Source organism: Hemitrygon akajei, unplaced genomic scaffold (genome assembly GCF_048418815.1).
Source record: "Hemitrygon akajei unplaced genomic scaffold, sHemAka1.3 Scf000075, whole genome shotgun sequence".
Lineage (NCBI taxonomy): Eukaryota > Metazoa > Chordata > Chondrichthyes > Myliobatiformes > Dasyatidae > Hemitrygon > Hemitrygon akajei.
Window position 1 is genome coordinate 3,843,123 of NW_027331961.1, and position 21,341 is coordinate 3,864,463.

Genomic DNA, 21,341 nt, shown 5'->3' on the forward strand with positions numbered 1-21,341 from the left:
GGGCAGCGTGACAATTATTTGTGCTTTGTTGAGATTGTACCTGGAATATGGTGTAAAGTCCCGATCCCCACACTAACACGGGTTATACAGACCAAAGGACAAACTGCCGGAGGGTCGGTCAGGGTGACAATTATTTGTGCTTTGTTGGGATTGTACCTGGAATATGGTGTAAAATCCCGATCCCCACACTAACACGGGTAATACAGACCAAAGGACAAACTGCCGGAGGGTCGGGCAGACTGACAATTATTTGTATTTTGTTGGGATTGTACCTGGAATATGGTGTAAAATCTCGATCCCCACACTAACACGGGTAATACAGACCAAAGGATAAACTGCCGGAGGGTCGGGCAGACTGACAATTATTTGTATTTTGTTGGGATTGTACCTGGAATATGGTGTAAAATCCCGATCCCCACACTAACACGGGTAATACAGACCAAAGGACAAACTGCCGGAGGGTCGGGCAGACTGACAATTATTTGTATTTTGTTGGGATTGTACCTGGAATATGGTGTAAAATCTCGATCCCCACACTAACACGGGTTATACAGACCAAAGGACAAACTGCCGGAGGGTCGGGCAGACTGACAATTATTTGTATTTTGTTGGGATTGTACCTGGAATATGGTGTAAAATCTCGATCCCCACACTAACACGGGTTATACAGACCAAAGGACAAACTGCCGGAGGGTCGGGCAGAGTGACAATTATTTGTCTTTTGTCGGGATTGTACCTGGAATATGGTGTAAAATCCCGATCCCCACACTAACACGGGTTATACAGACCAAAGGACAAACTGCCGGAGGGTCGGGGCAGAGTGACAATTATTTGTGTTTTGTTGGGATTGTACCTGGAATATGGTGTAAAATCCCGATCCCCACACTAACACGGGTTATACAGACCAAAGGACAAACCGCCGCAGGGTCGGGGCAGAGTGACAATTATTTGTGTTTTGTTGTGATTGTACCTGAAATATGGTGTAAAATCTCGATCCCCACACTAACACGGGTTATACAGACCAAAGGACAAACTGCCGGAGAGTCGGGGCAGAGTGACAATTATTTGTGTTTTGTTGGGATTGTACCTGGAATATGGTGTAAAATCCCGATCCCCACACTAACACGGGTTATACAGACCAAAGGACAAACTGCCGGAGTGTCGGGGCAGAGTGACAATTATTTGTGTTTTGTTGGGATTGTACCTGGAATATGGTGTAAAATCCCGATCCCCACACTAACACGGGTTATACAGACCAAAGGACAAACTGCCGGAGGGTCGGGGCAGAGTGACAATTATTTGTGTTTTGTTGGGATTGTACCTGGAATATGGTGTAAAATCCCGATCCCCACACTAACACGGGTTATACAGACCAAAGGACAAACTGCCGGAGGGTCGGGGCAGCGTGACAATTATTTGTGCTTTGTTGAGATTGTACCTGGAATATGGTGTAAAATCCCGATCCCCACACTAACACGGGTTATACAGACCAAAGGACAAACTGCCGGAGGGTCGGTCAGGGTGACAATTATTTGTGCTTTGTTGGGATTGTACCTGGAATATGGTGTAAAATCTCGATCCCCACACTAACACGGGTTATACAGACCAAAGGACAAACTGCCGGAGGGTCGGGCAGAGTGACAATTATTTGTCTTTTGTCGGGATTGTACCTGGAATATGGTGTAAAATCCCGATCCCCACACTAACACGGGTTATACAGACCAAAGGACAAACTGCCGGAGGGTCGGGCAGCATCTGTGGAGGGAAATGGACCGTCAACATTTCGGGCCGAGACCCTCCCTCTGGACTGAGAGTGACGGGAAATAGTCCGAGGAAAGAGGTTAGGGGTGGGGATGGGGTAAGAGCTGGGGAGTGAGAGGTGGATCCAGGTGAGGGGGGACGTGGGCAGGTGGAAACAGTGACAGGGGTTGGAGGTGAGTGGTTGGGGCAACACGGGGCTGCAGAAGATGGAAATTAATTCCACAGAGAATGAACAAAGAGAGTATTTGTTATAGAGAGTGCGATGAAGATTCACCAGACTGATCCCTGGAGTGGTGGGGTCATCATATGGAGAAAGATCAAATGCGATAACCCTTTCATTTAGAGAATCGGGGACTGAGAGGTGAAACATTGAGATTCACTACATCATTACCGGCTGAACTAGGGATCCCAGTCTCTGAAAAAAGGAGTGGACGGTCCGGGACTGAGATGAGGGGAAATGCCTCCACTCCGAGGGTGGTGAATGTCTGTAAATCCCCACCACAGAGGGCGGTGAAGACTCGGTGATCGTCCCCACGTAAAACAGAGGCCGGCAGATGTGTGGAGACGGAAGGGATGGAGGAAATGAGGATCGGGCAGAAACATGTGGCCGAGATGGGAGAGCAGCCGCCATCTTGTTGGTAGTTAGAGGGGCTGAATGGCCTCCTCCTGCTGTTTCTCACTTGATGTCTCAGTGTTCCTGTCCAGTGAGGCAGGAGGAATGTGAATAGAAATTAGTGTTTATAAACATAGACTGATTTACATGAAACCTGCACAATTCTGTTCTGGATCTAAAATGTCAGTCGGATCGGAACGGGATTCGAACCCGTAACAGTGACCCAGGGAGGTGGAGGGATGGGACGGGAATATACGGAGGGAAAATGTTAAACATGTACCCGGTGTAAACATGGAATAATGTGGGAGATGCGGTGGGGAGGTCGGGCAGAGTGTGAGGGGCGAGGAGTGGAGTCACCGGGTCACGTGGGAGACCCTCCATCCGTCACGTGATCCCGTTTTACCGCGGATCCGCAGCATCTGCAACACACACAAAATGCTGGCGGAACACAGCAGGCCAGGCAGCATCTACAGGGAGAAGCTCTGTCGACGTTTCGGGCCAAGACCCTTCGTCAGGACTGACTGAAAGGAAAGATAGTAAGAGATCTGAAAGTACGAGGGGAGGGGAAATGCGAAATGATAGGAGAAGACCAGAGGAGAGCTAAGAGCTATAAGGTGATTGGCAAAAGGGATACAGAGCTGGAGAAGGGAAAGGATCATGGGACGGGAGGCCTCGGGAGAAAGAAAGAGGGAGGGGGGCACCAGAGGGAGATGGAGAACGGGTAGAGTGACGGGCAGAAAGAGAGAAAAAAAGGAGGAGGGTGGAAAATAAAAACTAAATATATCAGGGATGGGGTAAGAAGGGGAGGAGGGTCATTAACTGAAGTTAGAGAATTCAATGTTCATGCCATCAGGTTGGAGGCTACCCAGCCAGTATATGTTATTGTTCCTCCAACCTGAGTGTGGCTTCATCTTGACAGTAGAGGAGGCCATGGATAGACATATCAGAATGGGAATGGGACGTGGAATTAAAATGTGTGGCCACTGGGAGATCCTGCTTTCCCTGGCAGACCGAGCGTAGGTGTTCAGCGAAATGGTCTCCCAGTCTGCGTCGGGTCTCACCAAAGGCCACACCGGGAGCACCGGACGCAGTATACCACACCAGCCGACTCACAGGTGAAGTGTCGCCTCACCTGGAAGGACTGTCTGGGGCCCTGAATGGTGGTGAGGAAGGAAGTGTAAGGGCAGGTGTAGCACTTGTTCTGCTTACAAGGATAAGTGCCAGGAGGGAGATCGGTGGGGAGGGATGGGGGGACAAGGGAGTCGCATAGGGAGCGATCCCTGCGGAAAGCAGAAAGGGAATGTGGAGGGAAAGATGTGCTTGGTAGCGGGATCCCGTCGGAGGTGGCGGAAGTTACGGAGAATTATACGTTGGACCCGGAGGCTGGTGGGGTGGTAGGTGAGGACAAGGGGAACCCTATCCCGAGTTGGGTGGTGGGCAGATGGGGTGAGGGCAGATGTGCGGGAAATGGGAGAGATGCATTTCAGAGCAGAGGTGATGACAGACAGACATACTTTATTGCCCCCGAGGGAAACTGGGTTTCGTTACAGACGCACCACCAAGAATAGTGAAGAAATATTGCAATATAAAACCATAAATAATCTAATAATAATAAGTTAATCATGCCAAGTGGAAATAAGTCCAGGGCCCGCCTATTGGCTCAGGGTGTCTGACACTCCAAGGGAGGAGTTGTAAAGTTTGATGGCCACAGGCAGGAATGACTTCCTATGACGCTCAGTGTTACATCTCGGTGGAATGAGTCTCTGGCTGAATGTAATCCTGTGCCTAACCAGTACATTATGGAGTGGATGGGAGTCGTTGTCAAAGATGGCATGCAACTTGGACAGCATCCTCTTTTCCGACACCACCGTCAGAGCCCCTTTGTTTAAAAAAGGAAGACATCTCCTTCGTCCTGGAATGAAAAGCCTCATCCTGAGAGCAGATGCGGCGGAGACGGAGGAATTGCGAGAAGGGGACAGCATTTTTGCAAGAGACAGGGTGGGAAGAATAATAGTCCAGGTAGCTGTGAGAGTCTGTTGGCTTAGTAGATATCAGTAGATAAGCCGTCTCCAGAGATGGAGACAGAAAGATCAAGAAAGGGGAGGGAGGTGTCAGAAATGGACCAGGTAAATTTGAGGGCAGGGTGAAAGTTGGAGGCAAAGTTAATGAAGTCAACGAGCTCAGCATGCGTGCAGGAGGCAGACCCAATGCAGTTGTCGATGTAGCGAAGGAAAAGAGGGACACGGAAGCCCGTATAGACTTGGAACATGGACTGTTCCACATAACCAACAAAAAGGCAGGCATAACTGGGACCCATGAGGGTGCCCATGGCTGCCCCCTTGGTTTGGAGGAAGTAGGAGGAGACAAAGGATAAATTATTGAGAGTAAGAACTAATTCCGCTAGACGGAGGAGAGTGGTTGTAGAGGGGAATTGTTTAGGACTGGAATCCAAAAAGAAGCGGAGAGCTTTGAGACCTTCCTGGTCGGGGGTGGAGGTATAGAGGGACTGGACGTCCATGGAGAAAATAAGGCGGTGGGGGCGAGGGAACTTAAAATCATTGAAAAAATTCAAAGCGTGAGAAGTGTCACGAACATAGGTGGGAAGAGATTGAACAAGGGGGGGATAAGACGGTATCAAGGTATGCAGAAACGAGTTGGGTGGGGCAGGAGCAATCTGAGACAATGGGTCTACCTGGACAGGCAGGTTCAAGGTATCAAGGTATGCAGAAATGAGTTCTGTCGGGCAGGAGCAATCTGAGACAATGGGTCTAACTGGACAGGCAGGTTCAAGGTATCAAGGTATGCAGAAATGAGTTCTGTGGGGCAGGAGCAATCTGAGACAATGGGTCTACCTGGACAGGCAGGTTCAAGGTATCAAGGTATGCAGAAATGAGTTCTGTGGGGCAGGAGCAACCTGAGACAATGGGTCTACCTGGACAGGCAGGTTAAAGGTATCAAGGTGTGCAGAAATGAGTTCTGTGGGGCAGGAGCAATCTGAGACGGTGGGTCCACCTGGACAGGCAGGTTCAAGGTATGCAGAAATGAGTTCTGTGGGGCAGGAGCAATCTGAGACAATGGGTCTACCTGGACAGGCAGGTTCAAGGTATCAAGGTATGCAGAAATGAGTTCTGTGGGGCAGGAGCAACCTGAGACAATGGGTCTACCTGGACAGGCAGGTTAAAGGTATCAAGGTGTGCAGAAATGAGTTCTGTGGGGCAGGAGCAATCTGAGACGGTGGGTCCACCTGGACAGGCAGGTTCAAGGTATGCAGAAATGAGTTCTGTGGGGCAGGAGCAATCTGAGACAATGGGTCTACCTGGACAGGCAGGTTCAAGGTATCAAGGTATGCAGAAATGAGTTCTGAAGGGCAGGAGCAATCTGAGACAATGGGTCTACCTGGACAGGCAGGTTCAAGGTATGCAGAAATGAGTTCTGTGGGGCAGTAACAATCTGAGACAATGGGTCCACCTGGACAGGCAGTTTCAAGGTATCAAGGTATGCAGAAATGAGTTCTGTGGGGCAGGAGCAATCTGAGACAATGGGTCCATCTCGACAGGCAGGTTCAAGATATCAAGGTATGCAGAAATGAGTTCTGTGGGGCAGGAACAATCTGAGACAATGGGTCCACCTGGACAGGCAGTTTCAAGGTATCAAGGTATGCAGAAATGAGTTCTGTGGGGCAGGAGCAATCTGAGACAATGGGTCCACCTCGACAGGCAGGTTCAAGGTATCAAGGTATGCAGAAATGAGTTCTGTGGGGCAGGAGCAATCTGAGACGGTGGGTCTACCTGGACAGGCAGGTTCAAGGTATCAAGGTATGCAGAAATGAGTTCTGTGGGGCAGGAGCAATCTGAGACAATGGGTCCACCTGGACAGGCAGTTTCAAGGTATCAAGGAATGCAGAAATGAGTTGGGTGGGGCAGGAGCAATCTGAGACAATGGGTCCTCCTGGACAGGCAGGTTCAAGGTATCAAGGTATGCAGAAATGAGTTGGGTGGGGCAGGAGCAATCTGAGACAATGGGTCCACCTGGACAGGCAGGTTCAAGGTATCAAGGTATGCAGAAATGAGTTGGGTGGGGCAGGACCAATCTGAGACAATGGGTCTACCTGGACAGGCAGGTTCAAGGTATCAAGGTATGCAGAAATGAGTTCTGTGGGGCAGGAGCAATCTGAGACGGTGGGTCCACCTGGACAGGCAGGTTCAAGGTATCTAGGTATGCAGAAATGAGTTCGGTAGGGCAGGAGCAATCTGAGACAATGGATCCACCTGGACAGGCAGGTTCAAGGTATCAAGGTATGCAGAAATGAGTTCTGTGGGGCAGGAGCAATCTGAGACAATGGGTCCACCTGGACAGGCAGGTTCCGAGGCCCCGCCCACTTACCTGGTGACGCGCTGGCGACATCGCGCATGTTCGGTGGAGCAGGAGCAGTCTGAGACAATGGGTCCACCTGGACAGGCAGGTTCCGAGGCCCCGCCCACTTACCTGGTGACGCGCTGTCAACATCGCGCATGCTCAGTACGGGAAGGGCGGTGTTGTTTTTCGTTCTTTGTTGAAGCGGGACGGCGGTGGGATTGGGATCGGGATCGGGATCGGGAGGGGGTCCTCACCCTCGCCCCTTGGGGCGGGGAGCCGGGGACGGATCATTCTCTGTGGGGCGACACCAAGAATTTCCTTTCGGTGAGTATTGACGCAGGTCCGGAGCGGGGAGGTCTGATGTTAGGCCATTAACTTTCCCGAACTGGAGAACTGGGGGTGGGGGTGGGGGAGGGAGAGAGAAACACAAGGTGATCGGTGAAACCTGAAGGGGGAGGGGATGAACTTTCCCGAACTGGCGGCCTCGCCTCGCTTCCTTCACAGAATCTGCCGGGGTCGGTCCGGGTTGTGAGACCTTCACACCGAACCGTCTGAGATGAGCCGCCGCTCAGCCCCTGTTGTTCTGGTCCTGTTAGCAGGATGAAGTAAAACATGTTCTATCTTGTTACTGACAGAGAATTGTACAATTTGTGTTCCGTGTGTTATCTGAATGTACTTGCCTGTGATGCTGCCACAAGTCAGTGTTTCTCTGTCCCTGTACCTTCCCGTACTTGTGCACTTGGCAATAAATTCAACAGGACCTGAGAAATCTCAGTGAGATTTGATTAGTGATGATCATCTTGGCAGCTCGGTAGGTCGAATATATGAGACAGTACACTGTTAAATGCAAAACCCTGAACAGTGTTGATGATCAGAGGGATCTTAGACTCCCTGAGAGAGACTGCACAGATTGATCGGGTGGGTAAGAAGGCAAATGGCGTGGTTGTCTTTATTAGTTGAAGCACTGAGTTCAAAAGTCGGGATTTTCTGTTGGAGCTTTATAAACCGGATGGGGGGTGGTTTGTTTTTTATCCCGTTCTTTGTTGAAGCGGATCGTCTGGGGGATCGGGAGTGGCAGGGAAAGGGTCCTCGCCCCCTCCCCCCCGGGGGAGAAATCAGTTTCCCATCGGTGAGTACTGAGGCCAGTGTCGAGTCGGCAGCTCTGATGTTGGGCAGTGAGTCTCGTTAACTTCCCGAACTGTCGGCCATTTACTCATTTTCCAACTCTCTGGGCCCCTCTAAGACGGACACACTTCACTGATCTCTCCCTGCGAACCAGCAACCCAGGCGGTCAATCTCCACACAATTAAAATGGCGAATCAGCCTCAGGGCAAAGGGGCGCCTATTTAAAACAGAGATTCGGAGACATTTCTGTAGCCAGAGTGTGGAATTAGCAGAGGGAATGTGGAGGCCAGGTTGGGGTTCTTTACTAGGTTCTTGAGTGGTTACGATGAGAAGGCCGTGGAATGGGGCTGAGGAGGGGGAAAAGGGTCACCCTGATTGAACGCCGGAGGAGACTCGATGGGCCAAACGGCCTAATTCTGCTCCTATGTCCTATGGAGCCGGTTTGTTGTCGGGGAGACGCGCCCACCGGTCACGGTATCCTGTTTTCCGCTCTTATTCTACCGCAGATCTGCAGCCTGCGGGTTTTTCCCGAGGACACCCCCCCGCACCCCGGCTCTGTCGATGTGAAAATCGCATCGCGCATGCTCACAGTCTGCGGAATGCAGTGATTTTTGGCCGGCGGAGTCCAAGTGACGGTTTTGTGCTGATGTGGATTTGTTGGAGAAATCTAATATTGGCCAATGAGTCCCGTTAACTTCCCGAACTGTCGACTTCGCCTCGCTTCCTGGAAATCCTCAAAAACGCTTTCACTTCAGATAAGCCGCTTTTAATCCTGCTGATATGTATCTTCTCCCTAATCAGAAAGGAGAATGCCCCAGGTTGTGGGGATCTTTCATTTTACCGAGGGAGTGGGAAGTCCAGAAGGAGTTCATGTAGGGGAGACTGGTTTCTGTGATGAGCTGATCTGTATCCGTAACTCTGCAGTTCCTTGCAGCCACGGGCAAAGCAGTCGCCGGACCAATGCGTGCAGTATCCGGATGGGAAACTCTTTATGATGCATTGATAAAATTTGCTGATGGGCAAAGCGTATATTCCAAATTTCTTATGGTTTGTTCTAGCTTTGTTATTTTCAGATCTTTTATACAGTAGTATTGTGGTGAGCATTTGGTCCATAACGACAGATGAGGCAGCTCATTAAACTCAGTAACAGTTTTATCGTGATAAACACAAAATAGACCGGCCAGCACGACCCAACCAGTCTCATACAGACGGGAGGTGACCATCACACACCCTGGTTACAGTTAGTGTGACCCAGAAATACACAAGCAAGTAACTGTATAATCCAAGCTAAAAGGTAACAATAAATGAACTGGAACATCCCATCCTAATCCCACAAAAGCATTTTAACACAAGAACAATAAACAGTGCTGCTCATTAGAAATGTAGGGGGTGGGCTGTTGACCAACCCCTCCTCCTGAGGACCATCAGTGATCGTCCTTGATCCCTTCTCCCAGCTGATTCCATCTGCTCATTCCCCGCCCATCTTGTTCAACCTCTGTCCAGCCTGTATCCCACCACCTCAATGATATATATCAACATCTTGTTCAACCTCTGTCCAGCCTGTATCCCACCACCTCAATGATATATATCAACCACCTTGTTCAACCTCTGTCCAGCCTGTATCCCACCACCTCAATGATATATATCAACATCTTGTTCAACCACTGTCCAGCCTGTATCCCACCACCTCAATGATATATATCAACCATCTTGTTCAACCTCTGTCCAGCCTGTATCCCACTACCTCAATGATATATATCAACATCTTGTTCAACCTCTGTCCAGCCTGTATCCCACCACCTCAATGATATATATCAAACATCTTGTTCAACCTCTGTCCAGCCTGTATCCCATCATCTCAATGATATATATCAACCATCTTGTTCAATCTCTGTCCAGTCTGTATCCCACCACCTCCATGATATATATCAAACATCTTGTTCAACCTCTGTCCAGCCTGTATCCCACCACTTCAATGATATATATCAACATCTTGTTCAACCTCTGTCCAGCCTGTATCCCATCATCTCAATGATATATATCAACCATCTTGTTCAATCTCTGTCCAGTCTGTATCCCACCACCTCAATGATATATATCAACCATCTTGTTCAACCTCTGTCCAGTCTGTATCCTATCATCTCAATGATGTATATCAACCATCTTGTTCAACCTCCATCCAGTCTGTGCTGCCTGGGGTGATGGTAGTGGCAGATACATTGGGACTTTTAAGAGATATTTAGATCAGCACATGAATGTGAGGAAAATGGAAGGATATGGACATTGTTCTGGCAGATGGGATTAGTTTAGCTGGCCATTTCATTAATTGAATAGACTGAGCACTGTGCTGTACTGTTCTGTGTTCTGTGTCTCTTGTTGAGAGGTTTTGGGGTAATGGAGGCAAAAGGAGTGAGTGGGAACAACAGGTCACTGGAGTCCAATGTGGGAAATGTGAGATCACCCACTTCTGCAGGAGAAACTGAAATCCTGAGTGTGTTAAAATGGAGAGTTTAAGTGCAGTGGGTAGAGAGGGAGGTGAAAGGTACATTGTATTTATTGTAAGAGTTATTGGGTGTAAGAGTGAAATGACATTAACAATTACTTGCGTTTTGTTGAGATTGTACCTGGAATATGGTGTAAAATCCCGCTCCCCATACTGACATGGGTTATATAGACCTGCTGTTGAAGAAAGGCTTAAAAAAATAAACCAGCAAACTATAGACCAGTGCTTCTGACATCAGTATTAGAAGCACTGCATATATAAGTATTTGAAAAGACAAGACTGACTTGGAACAGTCAGCATGACTTTGTTTACTCCTGACAACACACACAATTTTTTTTTGATGAGGTTATGGGGTATGTTACCAGGAAAGTAGATAAAGGCAATGAAGTGTATGTTGTTCACATGGTCTTCTGCAAGCATTTAACAATCCTGCGTGGGAGGTTTGTCAAGAAAATTCATTTGCATCACGTTCAACGTAAGGAAGTAAATTGGAGTAGACAATGGCATTTTGGGAGAAGGTGGACGGTGATGGTAGATGATTGTCTCCATTAGAAGGTGGACTGTGATGGGAGATGATTGTCTCCATTAGAAGGTGGACTGTGATGGTAGATGATTGTCTCCATTAGAAGGTGGACTGTGATGGTAGATGATTGTCTCCATTAGAAGGTGGACTGTGATGGTAGATGATTGTCTCCATTAGAAGGTGGACTGTGATGGTAGATGATTGTCTCCATTAGAAGGTGGACTGTGATGGTAGATGATTGTCTCCATTAGAAGGTGGACTGTGATGGTAGATGATTGTCTCCATCAGAAGGTGGACTGTGATGGTAGATGATTGTCTCCATCAGAAGGTGGACTGTGATGGTAGATGATTGTCTCCATCAGAAGGTGGACTGTGATGGTAGATGATTGTCTCCATTAGAAGGTGGACTGTGATGGTGGATGATTGTCTCCATTAGAAGGTGGACTGTGATGGTAGATGATTGTCTCCATTAGAAGGTGGACTGTGATGATAGATGATTGTCTCCATCAGAAGGTGGACTGCGATGGTAGATGATTGTCTCCATCAGAAGGTGGACTGTGATGGTAGATGATTGTCTCCATCAGAAGGTGGACTGTGATGGTAGATGATTGTCTCCATTAGAAGGTGGACTGTGATGGTAGATGATTGTCTCCATCAGAAGGTGGACTGTGATGGTAGATGATTGTCTCCATTAGAAGGTGGACTGTGATGGTAGATGATTGTCTCCATCAGAAGGTGGACTGTGATGGTAGATGATTGTCTCCATTAGGTGGACTGTGATGGTGGATGATTGTCTCCATTAGAAGGTGGACTGTGATGGTAGATGATTGTCTCCATTAGAAGGTGGACTGTGATGATAGATGATTGTCTCCATCAGAAGGTGGACTGCGATGGTAGATGATTGTCTCCATTAGAAGGTGGACTGTGATGGTAGATGATTGTCTCCATCAGAAGGTGGACTGTGATGGTAGATGATTGTCTCCATTAGAAGGTGGACTGTGATGGTAGATGATTGTCTCCATCAGAAGGTGGACTGTGATGGTAGATGATTGTCTCCATTAGAAGGTGGACTGTGATGGTAGATGATTGTCTCCATCAGAAGGTGGACTGTGATGGTAGATGATTGTCTCCATTAGAAGGTGGACTGTGATGGTAGATGATTGTCTCCATTAGAAGGTGGACTGTGATGGTAGATGATTGTCTCCATCAGAAGGTGGACTGTGATGGTAGATGATTGTCTCCATTAGAAGGTGGACTGTGATGGTAGATGATTGTCTCCATTAGAAGGTGGACTGTGATGGTAGATGATTGTCTCCATTAGAAGGTGGACTATGATGGTAGATGATTGTCTCCATTAATCGTTGGGTCCGTTGCTGTTTGTCATCTATATCAAAGATTGGGATGGTAATGTTTTTAACTTGATAAGCACATTTACCTGTGACACCAAGATTAGGGGTGTAGTTGACAGAGAGGCAAATTATCTATCATAGGTTACAGGGCTCTGGAACAGCTGGAAATACTGAGCTGAAAATGGCAGATGGAATTTAATGCAGGCAAGTGTGAAGTGTTGTGCTATGGTAGGTCTTACACAGTAAACAGTAGAGCACTAACGTTGCGGTGGAACAAAAGGATCTGGGAATAGAGGTCCATAATTCATTGAAAGCAGTGCCACAGGCAGATAGGGTAGTTAATAAATGCTTTTGGCATAGTGACCTTCATCAATTAAATTATTGACTACAGGAGATGGGATGTTATTTTGAAGTTGTATATGACATCGGTGAGTCCAAATTTAGAGTATTGTGTGTAGTTTTGGTCACCTACCTACAGGATAGTTTTGGACTTTAATCCTTGAAATGCTACAAAATTGAGAGGAGATTTGATAGAGCAGTGCAATATGAAGATGGGTATAGATAGGTAAATGCAAGCAGGTCTTTTCCACTGAAGTTGGGTGGAACGACAACCAGAGATCATGCATCATGGGTGAAAGATGAAAAGTTTTAGTGGGACATGAGTGGATAAGTCTTCAATCAGAGGGTTGAGAGAATGTGGAACGAGCTGCCAACAGAAGTGGTACATGCGAGCACGATTTCAGAACCGATGGGAAATCCGCCAGGACCCTGGTGAAGTCGTTGTCAGACAGCGTGATGGAGTCGAGGTGAGGGGCTGGCAACTGGGCTGCACCCAGGGAGAACGTCTGAAAGGTCTCGGCATGGACCAGTCTCTGCCTCGGCAGGTCGACCAGTAGGCTGTGAGACCGCAAAAAATCCACACCCAGAAGCGGTTGGGCTACGGCGGCCAGTGTGAAGTCCCACGTGAACCGGCTGGAGCCGAACTGTAGCTGCACCGTACGGGTGCCGTAGGTCCTAACTGTGCTGCCGTTCACGGCCCTTGGGGGGGACCCGGTGCCCTACTGCGGGTGTCGTAACTCGTCGGAGGTAAGACGCTGATCTCGGCACCGGTGTTGACCAAAAAACGGCGTCCCGACCTCTTGTCCCACACATACAGGAGGCAATCCCGATGGCCAGCCGCCGTAGCCATCAGCGGCGGCTGGCCCTGGCGTTTCCCGGGAACTTGCAGGGCAGGCTACAGCGGCGGACTTCTGCGCCCCACCGCTGGTGGAAGAAGCACCATTTGTTGGGCTCCTCACCCCTGCCACTGGGGTTAGCGGGCTCTGCGGCCGGGCCTGGTCTGGTCTGCTGCTGGGAGCGTGGCCTGGTGATCTGTGCGACGGATGCCCCACTCACCTTCTTGGCGTTCCACAGCAAGTCCGCCCGGGCTGCCACCTTCCGGGGGTCGCTGAAATCCGCGTCGGACAGCAGCAGGCGTATGTCCTCGGGCAGCTGCTCCAGGAATGCCATGAGGCAGGGTGTGTGTCCGCCGGCCAGAGACAACATCTCATTCATTAAAGCTGATGGAGGTCTGTCTCCCAAACCATCCAAGTGCAGTAAGCGGGCAGCCCGCTCGCGCCGTGAGAGTCCGAAAGTCCTTATGAGTAGGGCTTTGAAGTCCGTGTATTTGCCATCCTCCGGGGGCAACTGTATGAACTCCTCAACCTGGGCGGCTGTCTCCTGGTCGAGGGAGCTCACCACGTAGTAGTAACGTGTGTCCTCTGAGGTTATCTGCCGAACGTGGAATTGGGCTTCTGCTTGCTGGAACCATAGGTGAGGTCGCAGCGTCCAGAAGCTTGGCAGTTTCAACGAAACCGCATGAACAGAGGAGGCATCGTCCATCTCCGGTCCAAATATCGTTTGGACCGTCGGGGTCTCCAATTGTAGCGGTGTGCTACACGCAGCGCTAAAATAACGACACTGAGTCGGTAAACTGCAGTTAAAGAAGATTTTATTCGAACTTCACAGCCTCGCTTTAAAGCCTCCCTGATCCCGCCCTCCCCGGGCGCGGATGCTGTAGGGGGCACGTACTCACTGCCCCGCGCAGGCTTTTCCCTTTGTTGGTGAAGCAGACCTGGCGCCCTTTTGGGACTGGCCTTTGTGCCGGCGCGCTGGCTATTTGTGAGCCGGTTCGAGTGCGCTAGGAAGTGGGTCGCCACAGATGGGGGAATATGGCTACCGTGCAGGTGGGTGGGAACAGGTGGTTGAAATGGCTCAGACAATGCACCTGTACTGTGTTCTGTTTCGATATGACTCTCTAACCATGACTCCTTGATCACAGACAAAAGTTTGATTGAGTAAAGATCCGAAATTAATATCAGACTTGAATAATTCACACCTTAATTCCCCAAGAATACTCAACAGCCTGGATGTGTTTAAACTGCCCACACGCTCCCTGTCACGGATATTTCGTAACCAGGGAAAGACAAAATGCTGGAGTAACTCAGCAGGTCCGGGCAGTATGTATGGAACTGAATACAACGGGAACGTTTCGGGCCGAGACCCTTCAGTGGAACTGGAAAGGAAGAGGGAAGAGGCAATATCATTGATTGATTTGGAAGGTGCAGGTTGCTTTTGTGTGAGACTTGGAGCTCAGGGTTTGTGTTTAAACAGCTGCCTGCATATTCCTCAGAACAGGGAGCAGCCTTTCTGCTGAAACCAATTCAAACTGGTTTGACATTTCACTCTCGATCACATAATCAAAGTCACTTCAGTGTTCTGTTTAACTATTTCTGCATATGCAAATGTGCTAAACTGTTAATAGTTTGCAAGGAACCTGTAACATGTCATAAACGACACTGCCAATGGGCTTGAACCAGCTACATTACCAGTTACAGTTGCTGTCCTGTTTGCTGTGAGTTTGCAGAATTTAATTTTTTTTACTTCAAACTCTCATTATCTGCAGTTGTTTTTAAACATTTTTTCACGAAACTTTAAAAAAAAGATCCACGCCATTCCCAACTGTGACATTCCTTAATACAAAGACACAACACAGTGTATGAAAAGTGCATCTTTCCCAAAATTGCCAATAACCCTTAAAATATTGTTGATGTAAGGGTAAAGGTGAGGGGCAGAATGAGGTGGAGAGAGAGAGAGGTTGAGCAGGGAGAGGGGAAAAAGTCAGGGCGAGGGTCTGTTACTTACCCCGTAACTGGGTGTCTAACCAGCAGAGAAAGAAGAATTTGTTGGAGTCTGGTGGTACTATACTAAAGGTGTTTATTAATAAAAATAAGCAAAACCATATCAATAATGCAAATATACATATAAAACCAGTTAGCAGTAATAACCTAAAAGTGTAGGAATAATAATAATAATCAATAATAAACAAGCTCTATCGATGTCTAGGGGTAAATAAATTGTCATAGAAAAGTATAAAGTTCAGTTCAGTTCATGAGTGCTGATGTACTTATAGTTGTTGTATTGTAATGGTTGGAGAGAGAGAGAGAGCGAGATGTAACAGCTACAGTCAAGCAAACCTTCCTTTGCTTTCTTAATCCGTCGTATCGGTGTGGTCATTCAGTTATGACCTCTCCGTCCTTCAGCTACACCGTTCTTCTGTGGTGGACTCGTCACTCTGACATGAGTGGACACACACACAAGTCCCCACCGGCCCTGCGTTAACACTGATTGCCTTAATGACCGACCTCCTGGTTCGGTCTTCGAAGCCCCCACCTTTCTTGTGGGTTCCAACACTCAATCAGTGTCCACTGGTGTGTCTGGAGGGTGTCTCTCCAGACCTGTCTTTTTATCCCTACTAATGGGGACTCAGCTATCCATCACTCCTGAATGACTGTGTCCATCAAATAAGGCCACTCCTTCAATCCACTGAGGAATGTTTATGAGCAAACTATTGTCTTTGCAGTGAACCAGTAAATAATTCAAAAAGGAGTCACAATATGGTTAATCAGCAATTTCCTCCTCTCTCTTATCTGTCATCGATGTTCTTGCTCGTTTTTCCGTCTCTCTTTCTCATGGTCAGCATAGAAACAGTAATAGTTTGTGTTTCTCAGGAGGGGAATGGTTAACTCTGTACCCCATTGTCCATCAGGTCTATTCATCACTCATAACAGGTCTATGAGGTGGACAGGGAGCAACTAAGATGAAGGTGAGTCAGTGGAGTAGGTAGACGGGGGGGTAGATGATGGGACACAATGGGGAGACAGCAGGAGGGAATATGATTAGAGAGAAAGGGACAGAGAGGGATTTTGGTAAAGAAAATTTATTTGCTCCACGTTCAATGTAAGGAAGTAAATTGGCATAGACAGTGGAGCTTTGGGCGAAGGCTGACAATGATAGTAGATGATTGTCTCCCTGATTGGGGGTTTATGACCGGTGGAGAGCCACAGAAATGGTAGTTGGGCCATTGCTGTTTGTCATCTATGATAATATGTTTAACTTGATAAGCACATTTGCATATGACAGCAAGATCAGGGGTGTAGTTGGCAGAGAGGCAAGTTATCATAGGTTACAGTGGGCTCTGGCACAGCTGCAAATTGCAGATGCAGGTAAGTGCAAAGTGTTGCACTATGTAGGTCTTACACAGTAAACGATAGCGCACTAAAGAGTGCGGTGGAATAAAAGGAATAAGACATTGCTGAGTTTGAATTTGGAGTATTGACTGCAGTTTTGGTCATCTATCTATAGAAGAGAAATAAATAAGGTTGAAAGAGTACTGGGAAAAGGTGCGGGTTGTTTTTCTGGGAGATTCCAAGCTCAGGGTCTGGTGGAAGCAACTGTTTGGCCCTGCACATTCCACAGAACCATAGGCAGTTCTTCTTAAAGCAGAACTGTAGGCCATTCTGCTAAAACCATATCCAACTGGTTTGAAAACATTCACATTATTAGTCTGCTTAACTATTTCTGCTGCAGGGAGGGTCAATGAATGTGAAAGCTGATATAAAGAACACTACCGATGATTTTGAAACCACAACGTTACCAATTACAGTTGATGCTCTGCTTGCTGTGAGTTTCTGGAATTTTATCATTTCTTCCTTCAGACTCACATTGTCTATAGTTGTTTCTAAAATATTCTTTTCATGATTCCTTAAAAAATCAGTTTGTGACAGTCACAGGACCATGAGACACAGGAGCAGAATTCAGCCTATCAATTCAGCTCCGATATTCCATGATGGCTGATCCCCGATCCCACTCAACCCTATACATCTACCTTCTTGCCATATCCTTTGATGTTCTGAATGATCAGGAGACAATCAACTTTTGCCTTAAATACACCCACGGATTGTCCTCCACTGCAGTCTGTGACAGATTCACTACTCTCTGGCTAAAACAAATCCTTCTTTAATCTTTTCTAAACGGTCGCCCCTCAATTTTAAGGCTGCAACCTCCAGATTTGGATGCCTTCACCACAGGACCCATCCTTTCCACATTCACCCCAGCCAGTCCTTTTAATAGACAGTAGGTGTCAATGAGATTCCCCAGCATTTTTCTAAATTCCAGTGAGTACAGACCCAAAGCTGCCACATGCTCCTCGTATGTGAACCCCTTCATTGCTGGAATCATCCTCATGAACCTCCTGCGGTCACTCAACAACGACAACACATGCTTTCTGAGATATTGCGTCCAAAACTGTTGATGACACTTGAAATATGGCCTGATTAATGTCTCATAAAGACTCAGAATTTTCTCCTTGCTTTTATATTCTATTCCCCTTAAAATAAATGACAACATTGCACTTGCCTTCTTTATCACAGACTCAACCTATAAATTAACCTTCCAGGAGTCAGACCCGAGTACACCTGATTCCCTCTGCACCTTTGATGTTTGAACATTCTCCCATGCAGATGACAGTCTACATTGTTAGACAGGGATAGACAGGTGATAGCTGGGCAGGAAAAAGAAGGAGAGATGGAGAGGGATGAAGGCATGAGAGAGCGGGGAAGGGTGTGGGGAAAGAGGAAGGAGAGTTGAGCATGGGATGAGTAGAGCACGGGAGGGGGATGGAGAGAGCTCGGGGTAGGTGGGGAAGGAGAGGGTGGGAGGAAAAGTGGACGGGGGGTGGGAGAAGAGCGCAGCGGGGAGGACAGCGCGGGAAGGAAAGCGAGTGTTTTGTAATGAGCGACAGACACTATATAACCGAATAACCTCGGGTGTAGCGGCTCAGACTGACATCTCTGTGTATGGTGAGCACAACGCTCACCCGGCACCTCACTGAACTCCGTCCGGTTTCAACATCACAGTAAGTGTTGTCTCCGATTCTTCAGAACCAGGGAGCATTTACAATGGGGTTTGGCTTTTGTCGGGCTCGGGAGGGAAGTCAGTGGGAGAAGGGAACTCTGAAATCTTCAAATTAACAAATTAATTATTGACCAAATGAATTAAAATAAACAATTACCTTCAACTACAAACATTCTCCAGTTGGTTTCTACTGAGATGCTGTAGAAAAACCTTTCTGCAGTGATATGCGAACTGTCCCCACAGGGCAGTGAAAGAGTCTCTCTCCCTCTTCTCCCTCCCTGACACACACTCACTCACATACACAGGAAAAACTATTGAGAATACAGAACTACTGTAAGATATTGGCATTCGAAACATCGCCATGGACTATGCCACAGATCGATTCATTTAATTAAGTAGCAAATATATATATATTAAAACTACAGATATTGGGTGTTTGAAGTAAAATAAACTACTGGAAACTCTCAACGTCTAATAGCAATTGTAATAAGTAGACATTCAGATTGCAGACACTGGTGAACTTTCTTTTCTATATCATTGGTGTTTTAATGTTTTTTCCTGTTACAGAAATATTTAAATTCAGTGTTAAATTGGCTTTCTTCACAGTTGAAGGTGAGCGCGAAATGTTGAAGTAGTATTGTAGCGGGGTGCTACACGCAGCGCTGAAATTACGACACGGAGTCGATAAACTGCAGCCACAGAAAAAGTTTATTTCAAAAACACAGTCTTGCTTTAAAGCCTGTCTTCCCCACTCGATACTTCGAGAGGCACGTAACTGAAACTCCTTGAGGCTATCTACCTTTGTCTCTGGCTCTGGCTAATTGTCAGCCGGTTCGAGTGTGCTAGTAATTGGGTTGCCACAGTTTGTTTGTTTTCAGCAGAGAAGCCGCTCCCTGCTCCGAGGAATGCCTGCGTGTCAGAATTTGCCCTGCAGACAGGCAGCAGCTTGCACACAGAAAATTGCACTGTGAGTCTCACAGAGCAGCAACATCGGCCCCTCCCCCATAGTTACTAAATGACTCTCGTCTGATGGTCTGGTGTAAAACTAGAAGAAAACGACTTGAAAATATACCCACAGGGAGACTAAACGTTCTTAGTGAATTAAGGTGAATTCAGCTTCTGTTCTATATTTCTGATCTTTACTTCCAGTTGACACGTTACCCGTGTTTTGGACCAGTGATCAAGAAGTTACTTGCAAACAAGAGAACATTTGCAGATGCTGGAGCAACACACACAAAATGTTGGAGAAACTCAGCAGGCCCGACAGCATCTAGGAAAAGAGTGAACAGATGACGTTTTGGGCCGAAACCCTTCGGCAAGACTCCTTTCCCAGATGCTGCCTGGCCTGCTGAGCTCTTCCGGCATTTTGTGTGTATTGGAAGAAGTTATTCGCTCTATTTTGTCTCTTCTGGCGGTCGTGGTATTTGTGTTCTTGCATTATCCTGTCTGCACGGTTGAGATTCTCCACAATTCATGTCAAGGTTAAAAACAGTTCCTGAATCAGGGGTTACGATTCCAAAGCAAGTGTGCAAAAAGATGTTTAGTCAACATGGCTTCTGTTTCTAAAACTTGTGACTTCAGATGAATGCATGTCGTTTTTCTCGTGACTGTGTTTATTGTTGGTGTTTCGAGCTGATTTCCTCAACGTCCTTTAAAAGAAAAGACGTTGATTCTGTTCAAGGTCTCGGTACATAACAAACATTGGGGGTGGGGTGACCAGTTACAGAAAGCGACAGGCGGCATTGCAGAGCGAACACCATGATTTCACTGTGTGGGGCAGCAGGCTCGATGGGCTGAGTGGCCAATTTCTGCCTGGTCTGTGCACAAGAAAAGCTCTGACTACAGAGTTACTGTAAACTAAGTTAATAAGTACGGACCACGGCAAATAACCTACTGTTGAACAAAAAACAACTATTGCAGTAATTAAATCATCCAGAACATTGACCGAGATGATAAGCAACAATGAACCTAGCACCGACCCCCACTGCACCCCACGAGTCACTGGTCTCCAGTCAGAGAGTCAAACCATCTTCCACCACTTACTGGCTTCTCCCGCAAAACCAATGTCCAAACCAATTTACCACCTCATTCTGAATGCCAAACCTTCTTGACTAATCTCCCAGGTGGGACTCTGCCGAATGTCTTGCTACATTGTACTGAACGATATATTTTTAATTCAGTAAATTAACTGTTCTCTCTCCCAGAGCAGTAAGTGTCACGTTGTTCCAGTCTGATAACTGACCAACAACATTATTGCACATCATACCTTCACTGCTCTGGGGAGAAACAAACCATAAAAGTTAGGAAATGGGGGGGGGGTGGTGTAGAGACTTTGTGTAGCTGTGCTGTTGCCCATTGTCTGAGTCCAGGATCTGATGACCCCAGGGCTGCTGCAGGACCATCCACACTGCAAGTGTCCTCTCAGGGCAGTGAGAACGAGTCTGTTTCAAAAAGCCTCGGATATCCCTGTGAACACAGCCCCAAATCGGCAATGCCCAGAGTCCGGCTCTCTGGAAAGTGAAACGATAAAGATGGTTTCCCATCACTGACAAGTGGAGCAGCGGCATTACTGGCTCACGATGGCTGTTATTGTCCCAGGGATGAGGATGTGATCTTTGGCCGTCCAGCTGCACAGTTTGTTATTGGGGAACAGAGAAGAACACGGGAAGTGGATCTTCAGCCCGATGGACTCAATCGGAATTAATCCCCGAAGAGTCATCAGGAGGATGTGTCATATCACAGGCATACGTAGTGAATGTTGTTGGCTTTGTGGCAACAGTACAATGCAATATATAATAGTAGAGAAAAAACTGCATTACAGTAAATATCTGTTACTAAAAGTTAAATAATTATTGCAAAAACGAATTCAGTGAAGTA

The 21,341-nt window shown here is 47.5% G+C and overlaps 1 protein-coding gene across 1 annotated transcript in view; it reads left to right on the plus strand.

Moving 5' to 3' along the window:
* Positions 1-6,930: 6,930 nt before the first annotated feature.
* Positions 6,931-21,341, plus strand: part of LOC140722363 (NACHT, LRR and PYD domains-containing protein 3-like) — a 40,242-nt gene continuing 25,831 nt past the window's right edge. Inside the window, exon 1 of the mRNA XM_073037126.1 lies at positions 6,931-7,054. The gene's annotated coding sequence lies outside the window, so the exon portion shown is untranslated. The remainder of the gene's footprint in view (positions 7,055-21,341) is intronic.